General features: G+C 39.7%; 1 protein-coding gene and 1 long non-coding RNA gene across 2 annotated transcripts in view; one reads left to right on the top strand and one right to left on the bottom strand.

Moving 5' to 3' along the window:
* Positions 1-16,512, top strand: part of LOC129431122 (cation channel sperm-associated protein subunit gamma 1-like) — a 325,761-nt gene that overhangs the window by 51,864 nt on the left and 257,385 nt on the right. The gene's annotated exons all lie outside the window — the stretch shown is intronic.
* Positions 9,993-16,512, bottom strand: part of LOC141369384 (uncharacterized) — a 66,275-nt gene continuing 59,755 nt past the window's right edge. Inside the window, exon 4 of the long non-coding RNA XR_012373055.1 lies at positions 9,993-10,085. This is a non-coding gene — a long non-coding RNA (uncharacterized lncRNA). The remainder of the gene's footprint in view (positions 10,086-16,512) is intronic.

The raw sequence follows: 16,512 nt of genomic DNA, 5'->3' as shown, positions 1-16,512 counted from the left end.
AATAAGCTAAAGTCCCAAAAAGACGGTGTGTTCCTTTAAGAGCAACCGTAATGCTGATGTGGCCCAGGATGAAAGTGAGTTTGACACTCCTGCCTAAAAGGTAGGGCAAGCGATTTCTGGTAACCATTGTTCATATTTCAAATCACCAAATCAAACACTCCCCTACCCCAATAGGATATGGACTTTCTTTTGATAGACCCACCTCACATGTACGCAACCCAGGCAACAACGTCGTAAATGAGTAAAAGCATTGTGCGTTGCTATGATAATTAAGATCGAATGTGTTTCGATAGTACTACGTGTTTTAACGTGTGAAAGGTTTTTGTCGGAAAGCTGACTTTAAACGCCCGGCACAAGAGGAAAAGGCAGAGGTCGGAATGTTGCCTTTAGGAAACATAGATCGCATACACGCTGCAGCCTCAAAGACTTGCATGAGCACAGGTAAGTGTTCTTTCTTGACTAAATGTTTTCAACAGTATTCGCTTAAACCTCTTAGAGGTTTAATATAACTAAAAGCTCTATCCTCCAGAGCCCGTATTCATAACGATTCTATGAGTCCTCTCAGAAAACACAAGTTGATCTTATAATAAAGGTCTCATGGAGGAAAACACACTGTATTTTTGTATTCAACATTTTTGAATTATAAAAGTTAAATAATAATTTTTTATTATAAAAATTTTAATGATTAATCGATAGTCGATCGTTAATTCTCCCGACAATCGACTAAAAAAATTTAATCGAATGCCCATCCCTAGTGAGGAGGCGGGATTGACCCCATTGCTACGTGTGACACAATCTTTTGAAGACTGTGATTGGTTGGTTGTCCAAGAAGGAAGAAAAAGAGTGATTTTATGCATATCTATTATTAGCCATCAATTTGAAATTAAATATATATATATAAAGTAAAAAATATGTAATTAATATATATGTGTGTGTGTGTGTGTGTGTGTGTGTGTGTGTGTGTGTGTGTGTGTGTGTGTGTGTGTGTGTGGTTTAATGAATTATATATATATCTCTGGCGCAATATTATATTATTATGTCTCTAATAAGATTGGTCACAAACATGATTCCTGTACAATCTAATGTGTTATGTTATTAACTTACTGTTATGCATTGTGTGCAACATTTTTTGTCTCCCTCTTCGTGTTTTGTCCACTTTCCTGGTTGCTAAAAAAACTCTTAAGCCTCTTAAAAGTCCTTGTCTGTGCTCCTAACAATTTTGACCTTAAGACCTATTTTAAGGGTTAAAATGCTTTCTGAATTACTTTTTTCTTTACTAGGATTGTTTCTTTAATTTTAAGAGTAAACGCTCCCACATTTCTAAGAATATCATGAACTGTAAAATGTAAAAGCGGCTCTACTTGAAAACTTACTTCAATTGGTAACACATAATATTTACATTTTTTTAACTTTAATTATTTCACTTAAACTGAGAAATTTAAGTTGAAAAACATTACATTTTTAGGCATTATCAATATAATTTTGATCCAACATTAAGTTTTTACAATGTATATTATTCAAATGTATATACATTTATGTATATACCATTGCTGTCTTGATAATCCCATAAAAAATTCTTGGTACTGTTTAAGCACTTGAATAAGTTTCACTAATATACATCTTATACTTATATTGTGTAATATAATATACATTATATAAAAAACCCTACTCTTTATATTTCATGTTATATTAAATCCTATCTACTGTCTATATACTACTAACATGTATATATTGTACATTTTCTGCTCTGCACCAATGCAACAATATTTTTTTTCAAACGTGCTATAGAAATACATTTGAATTAAAGTAATTCTAACATATTCTTTGTTGTAAAGTGCATGATCTCCGCCTCTCTGCTGCCCTCTTGTTACTCTTAACTAGGTTAAGAGACCTCTCCAGCTCTCTTAAATAATGTAGGAGCTGAGACCTAGTCTTAAAACTTAGGATGCTTTATAAATCAAACTTATTCTTAAGTGTAGGAATAAGAGTAAAATGATGTCATTCTTAGAATTTTGACACACTTAAGACTAAAATTTTACTCTGAGTGTAATAGATTGTGTCTGCACAGCCTCTTTATCTGTTCCACTCGATACACTACACTGAGCACCTTTATACATATGGGCCCTGTGCTCTCATGTTCCCTTTACAGGATCTGAAAAGGCACTATAGTCGGTGACATTACTGCCTGCGAGAATACGGACAAATCTTCAAATCCCAGGTAAACGTTTATTGTTTTGCATGTAAAAGCATTAAAAGGTTTCCATAATAAGCAGATTTTTGCTTTTTTCTGGCAATCAGCAATACCGCTATTATCCACCAGGTGGCGCAACCTATAAAACCCGTAAGTATCGGGCAAGCAGCTTTATCTCTGTGTATGTTTTGAGGATCGCTCTGAATGACCTCTATCAAAAGTCCTTCACAAAAATGGAATTATATCAGCTTTTGAAGTTTGAGAAGAAACCTACTACAAAGAGAACTAATGAAGTTAGGATGATTTTTTTTTTGAAAGCAGAGGGCCTGTTCTTTCATTTGATATATTGTATGTTTATATATTTAAAGAAGAACATTTTCTGGAATTCCTTAAACTTGGCGGGGAAAGAGTTAAAGCTGACATAACACAAGACATTTTTGCCTATCTAATGTTAATCTTGCTTAGAGTAGTATTTCATCATTCATATGTCCAAAGAGTCTTTCGTGTTGTCAGATTTATAAAAGAAAGAACAGCCTTTCCGATTTTTGGCGGAAAAGGTCGAACACTTGAAGGCCTGCGATGGGCGGAGCTGAAGAGTTACGAGTACTCACAGTTTTGGATTGGATTCATAGCCACATAGATGGAAATCAAACTTTAAAAAAACTTTTTTTTAAATAACCAGCCTTACATTATACATATGATCCAGAATCGGATACCCCGATCTAATGGCGGACTCATCCACTGTATGCTATTTAGACCTGTCCTCACCTGAGCGGGAAGCTGTGGAGCAGTTGATACCCGGTTATCACAGATCCTACGCGAAGTACAGCGCCCAGTTCACCCAGGCTCCAGACATCCACCGAGAAGTGACCGAGAAGTGCAAAAAGTGAACACCCTACGCGGTGCAGCTTCACGGACCGCACTCGAGGGAACGGAGACGCCATCGCCCAGAATGAAAGCGATCGGGAAGCCGTGGAGGAGCCGCTGCCCGGCCGTCGCAGATTCAGCGTGCCTCACATCACACTGGCTACAGACGTCCGCAGGCGATCGGGGCATGCTACGAGTGAGCTTCCTTCGCGATGTAGCTTCACGGACCGCGTCCAGGTGACCGAAGACGCCATCACCCAACATGAAAGTGGTAAGACTCCGCTTGTTATTGTAACCTGCATTACTTGCCACATGTACAGTTTAGCTTCTTCCATCAGCACAGAGGGGTTTACTTGTGCTAAGTGTATTGAAGTAGTAAGGCTGACGGAGAAGATTGCAGAACTAGAAGCGCGCATCCAAACGCTAGTTGATGACAGCAATACCGCTAATGCTACAAACGCTAATACAGCTAATGCTACAAACGCTAATACCGCTAATGCTACAAACGTTAATACCGCTAATGCTACAAACGCTAATACCGCTAATGCTACAAACACTGTTTCGGGTGCGCCTAGTGTTAAACGTAATACACATAGCTCGGTTCCATCGTCTGAGTCAAGGGGGCCGACTAACTGGGTGACTGTCAGGCGGCAAAGTCGTTTGCGGTGCCCACCCAAGACCCCCCTGGTAATTTCAAACAGGTTCGATATTCTAAGCAACACACCGACTGAGACGTCTGTAAAAAGTGCCTTGGTCATTGGAGATTCGATACTTAGGAACGCGAACATTGAGGCACCAGCCACCATAGTCGATTGTATACCGGGAGCCAGGTCTTCAGACATTAGATCAAAACTTAAAGTGCTTGCTAATGCTAAGCGTAAGTTTTCTAAAATTGTTATTCACGCCGGCACGAATGACACCAGACTCCGCCAGTCGGAGATCACCAAAGATAATATTAAAGAGATATGTGAAATTGCTAAAACAATGTCAGACAATGTAATATGCTCTGGTCCCCTCCCCGCCTACCGGGGGGATGAAACTTACAGTAGATTATTGTCTCTTCACGACTGGATGTCAAAATGGTGCCCTCAGCATAACATAGGGTTTATAGACAATTGGAAGCATTTTCGGGGGAGACCTGACCTGCTAAAGAGAGATGGCCTCCATCCATCTCAGGAAGGAAGGGCGATTCTCTCTATAAATCTGACCAATAGTCTTACTTCGAATACAGTCTGACTATCCAGGGTACAAGTCAGGCAACAGACGGATCGGCTTAACCGTCCATCTGTTAGCTGCCGTGATATGTCAAGATCACTTATATCCCAGCACTTCGAGTCAATCTTACCAGAATATCAACACATTTCAACTGTATCTGTTCCCCGAACAAATAAATACAGAGCACCGCTTGCCACATCTGGTACAAATCTGATTAATATAAAATTAGAAAACAATACATTAACAGATGAACCTCGAATGTTAAAATTCTGCCTTCTTAACATTAGATCGCTTACCAATAAAGAACCTATTGTCAATGAAATAGTTACAGACCAAAACTTAGATGCACTCTGTTTAACAGAAACCTGGCTTAAAGCAGACGACTACATTAGTTTAAACGAATCCACCCCACAAGACTATTATTATAAACACGAACCTCGATTAAAGGGGAGAGGGGGTGGTGTAGCTACAATATACAACAAAATTTTTAAAGTAAACCAAAAATCTGAAGTAAAATTTAAATCATTCGAACTAATGTTGTTAAATATGGAAATAACCGATCGTAACCACAAACAGCTCTCTTTTGCCTTAGCTACAATCTATAGACCTCCGGGCCACCATGCAGATTTCCTTAAAGAAATAGCAGATTTCCTGTCTGAGCTTGTAGTCACTGTAGATAAAGCTCTTATCGTTGGTGATTTTAATATTCATGTGGATAACCCAAAAGATGCACTAGGACGTGCATTTATGGATGTTCTAAATTCTCTCAATATTAGACAAAACGTGACAGGGCCAACGCATACTCGTAAGCACATATTAGACTTAATTCTGTCACTCGGGCTCAATATTAATGACATCAAAATATCACCTCAGAGTGATGCAGTTTCTGACCATTACCTTGTGTCATACACTGTACTTCTAGATAGGATCACTCAATCCACAACATGCTACAGATTAGCCAGAACAATAATTTCCACCACTAAAGATAGATTTATTAGCACTCTTCCAGACCTGTCCCAAATTAAACATGTAGCAGATAACTGTGACGATCTAGATATTGTAATAGAAAACCTAAACAATGTCTGTTCTAACACATTGGATGCCGTTGCTCCCATTCGAAAAAAGAGAATCAAAGAAAAACCGCCAGCTCCATGGTATGATCATCACACCGCAGCATTCAAAAAGGCTACTAGGAAAATGGAAAGAAATCATAGAAGCACAAAGTTAGAGGTATGGCGTGCAGCATGGAAAGAGAGTGTTAAACAATACAGACAGGCTATTAAAACCGCCAAATCTACCTATCTTAGCAAGCTTATAAATGAGAATCATAATAACCCTCGTTTCCTTTTCAGCACCGTTGCAAAACTGACTAGAAATAAAGAACAAACAGAAACCAATAGTAAACTTCAACACAATAGTAACGACTTCATGAACTTCTTTTCTAACAAAATTACGGCTATAAGGGAAAACATCGTAGCTACCCAGGCAGCCACCACTCTACCCGTTAGTTCACTTAACACTAGACTACCATACGAACATCTTGATTCATTTAAACCTACTACAATAGATGAGCTCTCTAGACTAGTTACATCATCCAAATCATCATCCTGTATATTAGACCCCGTTCCCACAAAACTGCTTAAAGAGGTATTCCCTGTAGTGTCAACCCCGGTTCTAAATATCTTTAACTCATCGCTAGAAATAGGATACGTTCCAACAGCTTTCAAACTAGCAGTTATTAAACCGCTGATTAAAAAACCGCAGCTTGATCAGGGAGAGCTTAATAACTTTAGACCAATCTCAAATCTCCCTTTTCTTTCGAAAATATTAGAAAAGGTAGTGGCAAGCCAGTTACGCACATTCTTGACAAATAATAGTACATATGAAAAGTTTCAATCAGGATTCAGGCCCCACCATAGCACAGAGACAGCGTTGCTTAGAGTTACAAATGACCTCCTATTAACATCCGATCGTGGTGAAATCTCAATTCTTATATTATTAGACCTTAGTGCAGCCTTTGACACAATAGATCATACAATCTTACTCAATAGACTAGAAAACTATGTTGGTATCAGTGGTCAGGCGCTAGCCTGGTTTAGGTCGTATCTAACCAATCGCTATCACTTTGTTTATGTAAACGAGGAAGAGTCATATCACTCCCTGGTTAAATACGGTGTACCGCAGGGATCGGTTTTAGGTCCTATCCTGTTCTCGTTATACATGTTACCTCTAGGAGACATTATCAGGAAACATAACATAAGTTTTCACTGCTATGCGGATGATACCCAGCTTTACATCTCCTCACATCCCAGCGAAACACACACGTTTTCTAAGCTAACAGACTGCCTTAGCGATGTTAGTGACTGGATGGCACATAACTTTCTTAAGCTGAACTCCAATAAGACAGAGATACTTATTATTGAACCGAATCGCTACAAACATAATATATCAGATTACAAGTTGCACATAGATGGCTGCACTGTGGTGCCATCTTCCACGGTTAGGAACTTAGGTGTGATGTTCGACAGCAACTTATCCTTCGATAGTCATATCGCCAACGTCTGCCGCACAGCATTCTTCCATCTTAGAAATATCTCGAAAATACGCCATATACTGTCTACATCTGACGCAGAGAAGCTTATCCATGCTTTTATGACCTCTAGAATAGACTATTGTAACTCGCTACTCGGGGGATGCCATGCAAATCAAGTAAACAAGCTTCAGCTAGTTCAAAACGCTTCCGCAAGGGTACTTACTCGATCTAAAAAGTATGACCACATAAGCCCAATTCTGGCATCTTTACACTGGCTACCAGTTAAATATCGCATACAATTTAAAATATCACTAATCACCTACAAAGCTTTAAATGGCCTAGCACCCTCATATCTTAGAGAATTACTATCAGAATACAATCCATCACGCACACTACGGTCGCAAAATTCTGGTCTCTTGATTATCCCTAGACTATCAAAAGTGTCTAAAAGTGGAAGGTCATTTTCCTACTTAGCCCCTAAGCTCTGGAATGATTTACCAACCGATGTCCGAGAATCAGACACAGTCGATAATTTTAAATCTAGACTTAAAACTTTTCTCTTCAACAAAGCATTCGCATAATTTGTCTAGTAAAAGTACTTAACTCGAAATAGTTATCTGTACGGAACAAAGCACTCGCGGTCATAACACAGACCAACCAAATAAATAAATAAAAACCTTATCTTAACCTATAGTCGGATTGCGATTTTGGAACTTTCGTGTTCTTGTGAATAGTATGCCATACAAACCCGTTTGCCACTGAACCTGCATTAACGACGACAGTGGGGCCTTCAGCCTTAGTCAAACGGGTTGGCACGTATGGTCAGGTTGCGATGTTGGCGTTTTTTTCGTGATCTTGTAAATAGTATGCAATATAGACCCGTTTGCCACTGAACCTGCATTAACGACGACAGTGGGGTTACAGGCCTTAGTCAAACGGGTCGACAGGTTTCATTTTCTCTTAAAAATCGGAAGGTGACCCTTAGTTACCATATATACCGTCGCAGTGGGCCCCCAATTTGCAAAATCCTCAACTGTGGATAATATAATTATGCCGCAATAATTAGTCTGTCTGAAACTAAGCTGATTAAACCACATCACTGTGTGACACTTGCATTACATTTGAACAGCCCCTATGCTAATATGATTTTGTTTTTCTCTCCCTGTCTCGTCCCTGGGTCCCATTGACCCTGAGGACAATGGGACAAACAGACCCAGTTCCGGTAGATGTGAAAGTCGGCACACCTCTGATCTACTGGTCGTCCTTCAATGTGATGCCCAGCTGATGCCTGACCAACGACCACCGGCAGGACCCGCTTAATATCCGCTTAATCTCCTTATCCGTTAATATGTGTGTATATACATGTATATCTCCCTAGGGTTTTTCCCTCCTAGGACTTTTATTTTTATTTCCTCGGCTAAACAACCCGGGGTTTTTGTTTTTTTTCTCCTAGGGGGTTTTTTACCCCGGGGAGGTAGCCTGCTTGGGCTTAACTTAGCTTCTTCTTCTAGACGTTACATTAGTAATACGCTCGCTCATAATGTCGCGTCATAGCCGCAGCAAATTTGACTGCTTATGCTATTGTGTATTATGTTATGCTATCTGTCGTTTTTCTGTGCTTTTACTGCTTCTATTAATGTAAAGCTGCTTTGAAACAATTGAGTATTGTGAAAAGCGCTATATAAATAAAATTGAATTGAATTGAAAACCCCCATTTGAAAAAAAACTTTTTGGAACTTGTATGAAAAAGGAGGCATGAATTTGGCTCAGAAATACTCTGTCACAAGCTCAACTGCTTTTTTGACACTTTGCTTATGTTTAGCATGATGACTACAACTCTTAAACTGAGTTAATAAGTCAGAATTCATGAAATAGCATTAAACCACCCCTTTAAAGGGGGACAGAAAGTTACAGAAAGTTTGGTAACAAATATATTAGAACAACTTTTCTACTGGTATTTTTATGTGTCAAATAGGGGTGTGCAGCAGAACCATCTGTATGTGTTTTGTATCTGTTGCAATCTCAACAATTTTTATCTGGAAATGCTTAAACCAAAAATTAATTACAGGAAATATTACAGGAGATTAACAAATGTGAAGATTCACCCATTTGAAGAGATTCATCTGTCTCTGGAGATTCCACTGTCTGTGAAGATTCGCCTGTTTGAGGAGATTTCCCTGTTTGAGGGGACTCACCTGCTTGAGGAGATTTGCCCGTTTGAGGAGATTTGCCTGTTTGAGGAGATTCGCCTGTTTGTGGAGATTCGCTTGTTTGAGGAGATTCCTCTGATTGTGGTGATTTGTCTGTCTTTGGAGATTCCTTTATCTGTGAGGATTCACCTGCTTGAGGAGATTCACCTGCTTGAGGAGATTCGCCTGTTTGAGGAGATTCACCTGTTTGAGGAGATTTGTCGGCCTGTAGAGATTCCTCTATCTGTGGGGATTCACCTGCTTGAGGAGATTTGCCTGTTTGAGGAGATTCGTCTGATTGAGTAGATTCGTCTGATTTTGGTGACTGGTCTGTCTGTGGAGATTTGTCTGTTTGTGGAGATTTGTCTGTTTGAGGAGATTTGCCTGTTTGTGGAGATTCGCTTGTTTGAGGAGATTCCTCTGATTGTGGTGATTTGTCTGTCTCTGGAGATTCCACTATCTGTGGGGATTCACCTGCTTGAGGAGATTTGCCCATTTGAGGAGATTTCCCTGTTTGAGGAGATTCGCCTGTTTGAGGAGATTCCCCTGTTTGAGGAGATTTGTCTGTCTCTGGAGATTCCACTATCTGTGGGGATTCACCTGCTTGAGGAGATTCCCCTGTTTGAGGAGATTTGTCTGATTGTGGTGATTCGTCTGATTGTGGTGATTTGTCTGATTGTGGTGATTCGTCTGTCCGTGGAGATTCGCCTGTTTGAGGAGATTCGTCTGATTGTGGTGAATGGTCTGTCTGTGGAGATTTGTCTGTTTGAGGAGATTCCTCTGATTGTGGTGATTTGTCTGTCTTTGGAGATTTGCCTGTTTGAGGAGATTCCTTTATCTGTGAGGATTCACCTGCTTGAGGAGATTCACCTGCTTGAGGAGATTTGTCTGTTTGTGGCGATTTGTCTGTCTGTGGTGATTTGTCTGTCTCTGGAGATTCCTCTTTGTTTTGAGATTTGCTTGTGTGTGGAGATTCAACTGTTTGAGGAGATTCACTTGTTTGTGGTGATTTGTCTTTCTGTGGAGATTCCTCTTTGTTTTGAGATGTGTTTGAATGTGGAGAGTCTTTTGTCTGTGGAGATCTGTTTGCCTGTGAAGAATTAATAATGTTTATTAGTAACAAAATAGTCATGTCCTTGTTCTGTTGATCACTGTTTAATAGTTCTAACTAAATGTTTCACTTATACTTGTCTGATCTAAGTTTAAGCCTTTTTAGTGAGGCGTGGCTCTTGCCATTGTCTATGAGCTCATTTTATTAATACCAGATGTTTTATGTCTTACAGCATATGCATCAAATTTCTTTACCATACACACTACACAGTGATGGTACTAACGGCGTTATAAATAAACAGCGTTACTAACGGCGTTATTTTTTTCAGTAAAGAGTAATTAAATAAATTACTGTTTCTCCCGTTATAACGCCGTTACCGTTATTGACAATAAATGCTGCCCCTTACTATAATTAATCTCACTAAAGCGATTTTCACCAGAGTAGGTTCTCTCATGCAGACAGGCAATGTTTGTCTCTAGTGTGTGTGTGTGTTGGGGGCTGAGAGAAACATAACTGATGCTGATTGGTGTGTGTGTGTTAGAGGGGGTGGGACAACCACATAAGCGGTGATGATTGGCTTAATTCCCATCGCTAGCCAACCAGAGGCAGGCAGAGATCATATGCAAACACATGCACAGTCCGAGAAGTTCAGTGCAGTGTTGCCAACTTGGGGACTTTGTTACTAGGTTTAGCAACTTTCTAAACCCCTTTAGCGTCTTTATTTACTAAAAGCGACTAGGACAAATCGAGCAATCTTTTCTGGCGTGGTTGGAGACTGACGCGAGAGCATGTATCGCTCTCTCTTCTCAACGAGCAGCGGTTGATGCTGCCACTCACAGGCAGCCCGGACCTCACGCTGCAGTCCGCGAGTCCCACACCCGCAATGACAGAGAGATGACAAGTACAACAAACTCAAAGGTAGCAGTCGCAAACACAACGTATAATAAGCACTACTTTTCCATCGTTGAGGTGAAACGCAAAAATGTTTATGTAATGTGCAACTTATGCAGAGTAAGAAAGAGCCTCTTCACGTCTGTAATTCTGATCTAATAAAGCACCCCACATCGTCACATGCTGCCACCTCTTGCGAAAATGAACCAGGGGTTTTTGTGGTAAAAGTGCAGTAAGCATGTTTTTTTTGGCGTATTTATTGCTATCAGTAAAACCATGGTTTTAGTACAGTAACCATAGTGAATTATGGTTTGTTGTCAAAACCATGGTTATTTTGTGGTAACCATGGTTTTACTGCAGTAACCATGTTTTTTGGTTTTAACTGTAGCAAAACCATGGTTAATTTTCGTAAGGGACAAAATTAGTGGTTTCTCTTTAGTGTCTAATTCTTTCAACAATTGTTATATTGGGGGCATCCAAGTTATTTGAAATATTTGAACTTTTTTTAAGTAACGCAATAGTTACTTTGCCTGGTAATTAGTTACTTTTATAATGATGTAACGCAGTTACTAACTCAGTTACTATTTTTGAGAAGTAACTAGTAACTATAACTAATTACTTTTTTAAAGTAACGTTGCCAACACTGACCATACATAGTATGGAACCTATTACTTGTTTTTCCTTTATGGTGGAGAACCACACCCTAAAACTCTATATAATCCCCATGTTACCCCAAAATAAATCGAGCTTGAAGCACTCTAATACCCTGTGTCTATGTGTGCTTTGTGCTACTGAGGATCCCATAATTCCAAAAGTCTGATGCTCTGATCCAGGTCTATTACGGCAGTACCCAGGTGAAAAAGTAGTACACTTCCATAGTGTACTTATGGTGCTTTTCCATTGCATAGTAGCCCACGGTTTGGTTTAGTTTGGGTCGGGTCAGCTTACTTTTGGGAGCTTTTCCATTGGGTGCAGTACGTAGTACCCAATACTTTTTTTTCGTACCACCTCGGTTGGGGTTCCAAGCGACCCGAGCTGATACCAAACCTGACACGAAAACACTGTAGATCACTGATTGGTCTGAGAGAATCATCCCTACCAGCGTCATCGCAAAAAAATTAGCTTTGGCTTACTGCTAGCTTGCACTGTCTCGAGCAAACATGTTGTCATCTGTGCTCTGCTATAAGTTCCCAAACTCCCTTTTAGCAATGAAAAACATCCACAGGTTGAGAATCAGGAACACCAGAACAGTTTTTGTTCATACTTGCACATTCGCGACGTGCACGTCCGCATTATATATGCTTAAATGCAACTTAAATGAGGCTCAGAGGAGCGCCGTCGAATGACGCCACAGGTGTTTGAACAGAAACTGTCATGTGAGAGAGAGGTACAGTGGGGCAAAAAAGTATTTAGTCAGCTACCAATTGTTCAAGTTCTCACACTTAAAAAGATGAGAGAGGCCTGTAATTTTTGTCAAAGGTACACGTCAACTATGAGAGACAAAATGAGAAAAAAAATCCAGAAAATCACATTGTCTGATTTTTTTAAGAATTTATTTGTAAATTGTGGTGAAAAATAAGTATTTGGTCAATAACAGAAGTTTATGTCAATACTTTGTTATATACCCTTTGTTGGCAATGACAGAGATCAAACGTTTTCTGTAAGTCTCCACAAGGTTTTTACACACTGTTGCTGGTAGTTTGGCCCATTCCTCCATGCAGATCTCCTCTACAGCAGTGATGTTTTAGGGCTGTCGCTGCAACTCAGATTTTCAACTCCCTCCAAAGATTATTGAGATCTGGAGACTGGCTAGGCCACTCCAGGACCTTAAATTTTATTCTTATGAAACCACTCCTTCTTTGCTCGGGCGGTATGTTTGGGATCACTGCCATACTGAAAGACCCAGCCACGTTTCATCTTCAATGCCCTTGCTGACGAAAGGAGGTTTTGAGTCAAAATCTCACGACACATGGACCCATTCATTCTTTCCTTAACTCGGATCAGTCGTCCTGGTCCCTTTGCAGAAAAACAGCCCCAAAGCATGAGGTTTCCACCCCCATGCTTCACAGTAGGTATGGAGTTCTTTGGATGCAGCTCAGCATCTTTCTCCTCCAAACACAAGAAGTTGAGTTTCTACCAAAAAGTTATGTTTTGGTTTCATCTGACCATATGACATTCTCCCACTCTTCTTCTGGATCATCCAAATGCTCTCTAGCAAACTTCAGACGGGTCCGGACATGTACTGGCTTAAGCAGGGGGACACGTCTGGCACTGCAGGAATTGAGTCCCTGGCTGCATAGTGTGTTACTGATGGTAGCCTTTGTTACTTTGGTCCCAGCTCTCTGCAGGTTATTCACTAGGTCCCCCCGTGTGGTTCTGGGATTTTTGCTCACCATTCTGGTGATAATTTTACCCTACGGGATGAGATCTTGCGCGGAGCCCCAGATCGAGGGAGATTATCAGTGTTCTTGTATGTCTTACATTTTCTAATAATTGCTCTCACAATTTATTTCTTCACACCAAGCTGCTTACCTATTGCAGATTCAGTCTTCCCAGACTGGTGCAGGTCTACAATTTTGTTTCTGGTGTCCTTTGACAGCTCTTTGGTCTTGGCCATAGTTGAGTTTGCATTCTGACTGTTTTAGGTTGTGGACAGGTGTCTTTTATACTGCTAACAAGTTCAAACAGGTGCCATTAATACAGGTAACAAGTGGAGGACAGAGGATCCTCTTAAAGAAAAAGTTACAGGTCTGTGAGAGAAAGAAATCTTGCTTTTTTGTTATTGACCAAATACTTATTTTCCACCATAAATTGCAAATAAATTCTTAAAAAATCAGACAATGTGATTTTCTGGATTTTTTTCCTCATTTTGTCTCTCATAGTTGAAGTGTACCTATGATGAAAATTACAGGCCCCTCTCATCTTTTTAAGTGGGAGAACTTGCACAATTGGTGGTTGACTAAATACTTTTTTGCCCCACTGTAGTTATAAACGCGATGTGCAAACATCTGTTTGTGGTGGTTAATTTTAATTTTGTGGTGGACTGAGAAATAAATAAATGTATGGGAATGTACAACAACGCTCTCACTTGTATGAAGTCACAGCAGTATGCAGCGCAAATATAACAACACGCCTATAATCCCTCCCACTGCGAAGTGATAATAAACTCGATGAAAAAGCTAACCACGCCAAAGTGAGGTGAGCTGACCCGACCCAATGTAAACTAAACCGTGGGGTACTATCAATGGAAAAGCGCCATTAAAGTGCTTTATTTTCGCACACTAATTTTGTACTTAATATACTAAAAATTCATCTTTACTACTATTTAAGATGTTCTTAGGATTATCTAAGTGTACTTCACTGTGCTATTTTGAGACACCATAAATATGAACTAAAATGCATTTTTAACATACTATCTCTGTATTAAAAAATGTATTAGTTAACACTTATATTAAACTTCAACTCAACTTTCATACAAAGATGGGTTCAAGTTTACTACAAGTGGTACCTAAATACACTTTTTAAATACATTTTTAACACATTTTAGTTCATATTTATGGTGTCTCAAAATAGCGCAGTGAAGTAAACTTAGATGATCTTAAGAACATCTTAAGAAGCACTAAAGATGATTTTTTAAAAATATTAAGTACAAAACTAGTGTGCGAAAGTGTACTACTTTTTCACCTGGGTAGTGAGAGTGGGGATGAAATCACTGCTGCAGCAGTGAGCAAATTGTACAGAATAATGCTGTGCAAAAATTTTGGCTTATGACTCCAGCGGGAGTGGGCTGGATTGGTAATCTGCCATACCAGGCAAATGTCACAAAGGCGTTCTCTGTTTATATTTCAATCACGCTGCCTTTGAAGTGTGTCCGAAAGCGTTTCTCTTAGCTGCCTTTATGCCTCCGAAGTCATTGCCTCATAAGAAAGTGAGGCAACAAGTCAGCTACCTAACTGTGGGTTAACACTAGCAGCGTTTGAGACGTCAAATTCGCGTCTACGTCTAGTTTGCCGCTTGAACATTTTAAGTTTACTCGCTTCATTCACGCATGAAAGCCACGTGTTAAATTCTATTCATTGAGACATTTATGCGGAAGTTCGCATCATGGAAGGGGGTTCTTCGACTCCATAGCTTCTTGTAATCACGTCAATACTAGAGCAAGCTCCTGATTGGTTAACGCGGCGCGTTTTTCGGCCAAAGTTCAAAATTTCCAACTCGCGTGTTTCCGCGGCAACCCTCAATTCGCACGAACTAGACGCGTGAATGAGGCGTATCGGAAGCTAGTTGTTTTTGTTGATAAAGTTTTAAATATGGATATTTCTACAACAACACCGCATGGATTACCCTCAGAAGGCTTTTGTTTATCATCCTGGAGCAGTTTGGATTTCTTTGGGGAAGGATATATGCAAATTTTTTAGACTTGTAGGACGTGGACCCCGTAACTTTACTGTTTAGCAGCTGGAAGATATAAGACATTTTCTAAAATAACTGAAAATGTGTTCATCTGAAAAATGATGGACATATACATTTTGGATGGCTTTGGGGTGAGTATATCATGGGTTTAATATCATTTTTGGCCGAACTATTCTTTCCAAAAAAGTTAACGTAAAAAGGGTTTTTTTCCGGTCAGACCGGCCCAGGAGACACCTAATAAGCAGCCCATTGGTTATTTTTTATTTGACATTTGGCTTGCCCAATCACAACTTTTCTGGCTTTTTTATGAAGCATGCAGCGTCAGTCAGTATGCGTCTGTCAAAATAAGAGACGACTGAGAACCGAGTTGACGTGTGGTAAGCAAAACTGCTTTTAAAACGTTTTTATCCTCTTGATAAAACGCAGTCAAAAACACAAGTGATGTTTTACCAATGGCTGTTTGCAAAATGACAGTGATTACATTGCAATAAAATACAGTGTGGGCAGAATTATTAAGTAGCTACATCAAACTTTTGATCACAGTGATTATCAAACATATTTTACTAATTCCAAACCAAATTAATCTTAATAACTACCATTAATTTTGTAAATAAGGCATTTATAAGTAATACATTATTGTTAATGATGGCTGGCTGGAGAAAAAGCACCTTAATTCATGTGTGCAGAATTATTAGGCACATTTTTAAAACCTGCAAAGCCTTTTACAGCATTTACATTTTTGTAATGTCTCGTGTCAGCTCTTATACTTTTCTACATAATCATTACATGGAGTTGGTAGTCAAGAGATTTGTGATCCTATGTAGTGGGCCGGTTTGGGCCAAAATGCCAGGGCCAATTTTTTGTCCCAATCCAGCCCTGGTGGGAGTTAATGGAAAGCAGCCTGGGGCTCCAGCATGAGCGAGGTTGAATCACTACTCTGGTAGTGAGAGTGTGATGAAATAACTGCTGTGGCAGTGGGCAAAGTTATACAGAAAAGCTGTGTGAAATTCCGGCTTATGACACCTGCAGGAATTTATAGGAAGCGCGCTGCCTGGAGCTCTTGTGGAAGCGAAGGTGAATCGCTACTAGAAATTTGTCATAAATAAATATAAAAGTCTTTTGTTCCAAAATGTGTTTGTGATTGCGTTTTCAATGTGCATGT

The sequence above is a fragment of the Misgurnus anguillicaudatus genome, chromosome 13 (genome assembly GCF_027580225.2).
Source record: "Misgurnus anguillicaudatus chromosome 13, ASM2758022v2, whole genome shotgun sequence".
NCBI classification, from domain to species: domain Eukaryota; kingdom Metazoa; phylum Chordata; class Actinopteri; order Cypriniformes; family Cobitidae; genus Misgurnus; species Misgurnus anguillicaudatus.
This window is presented reverse-complemented; position numbering and strand designations above follow the sequence as displayed.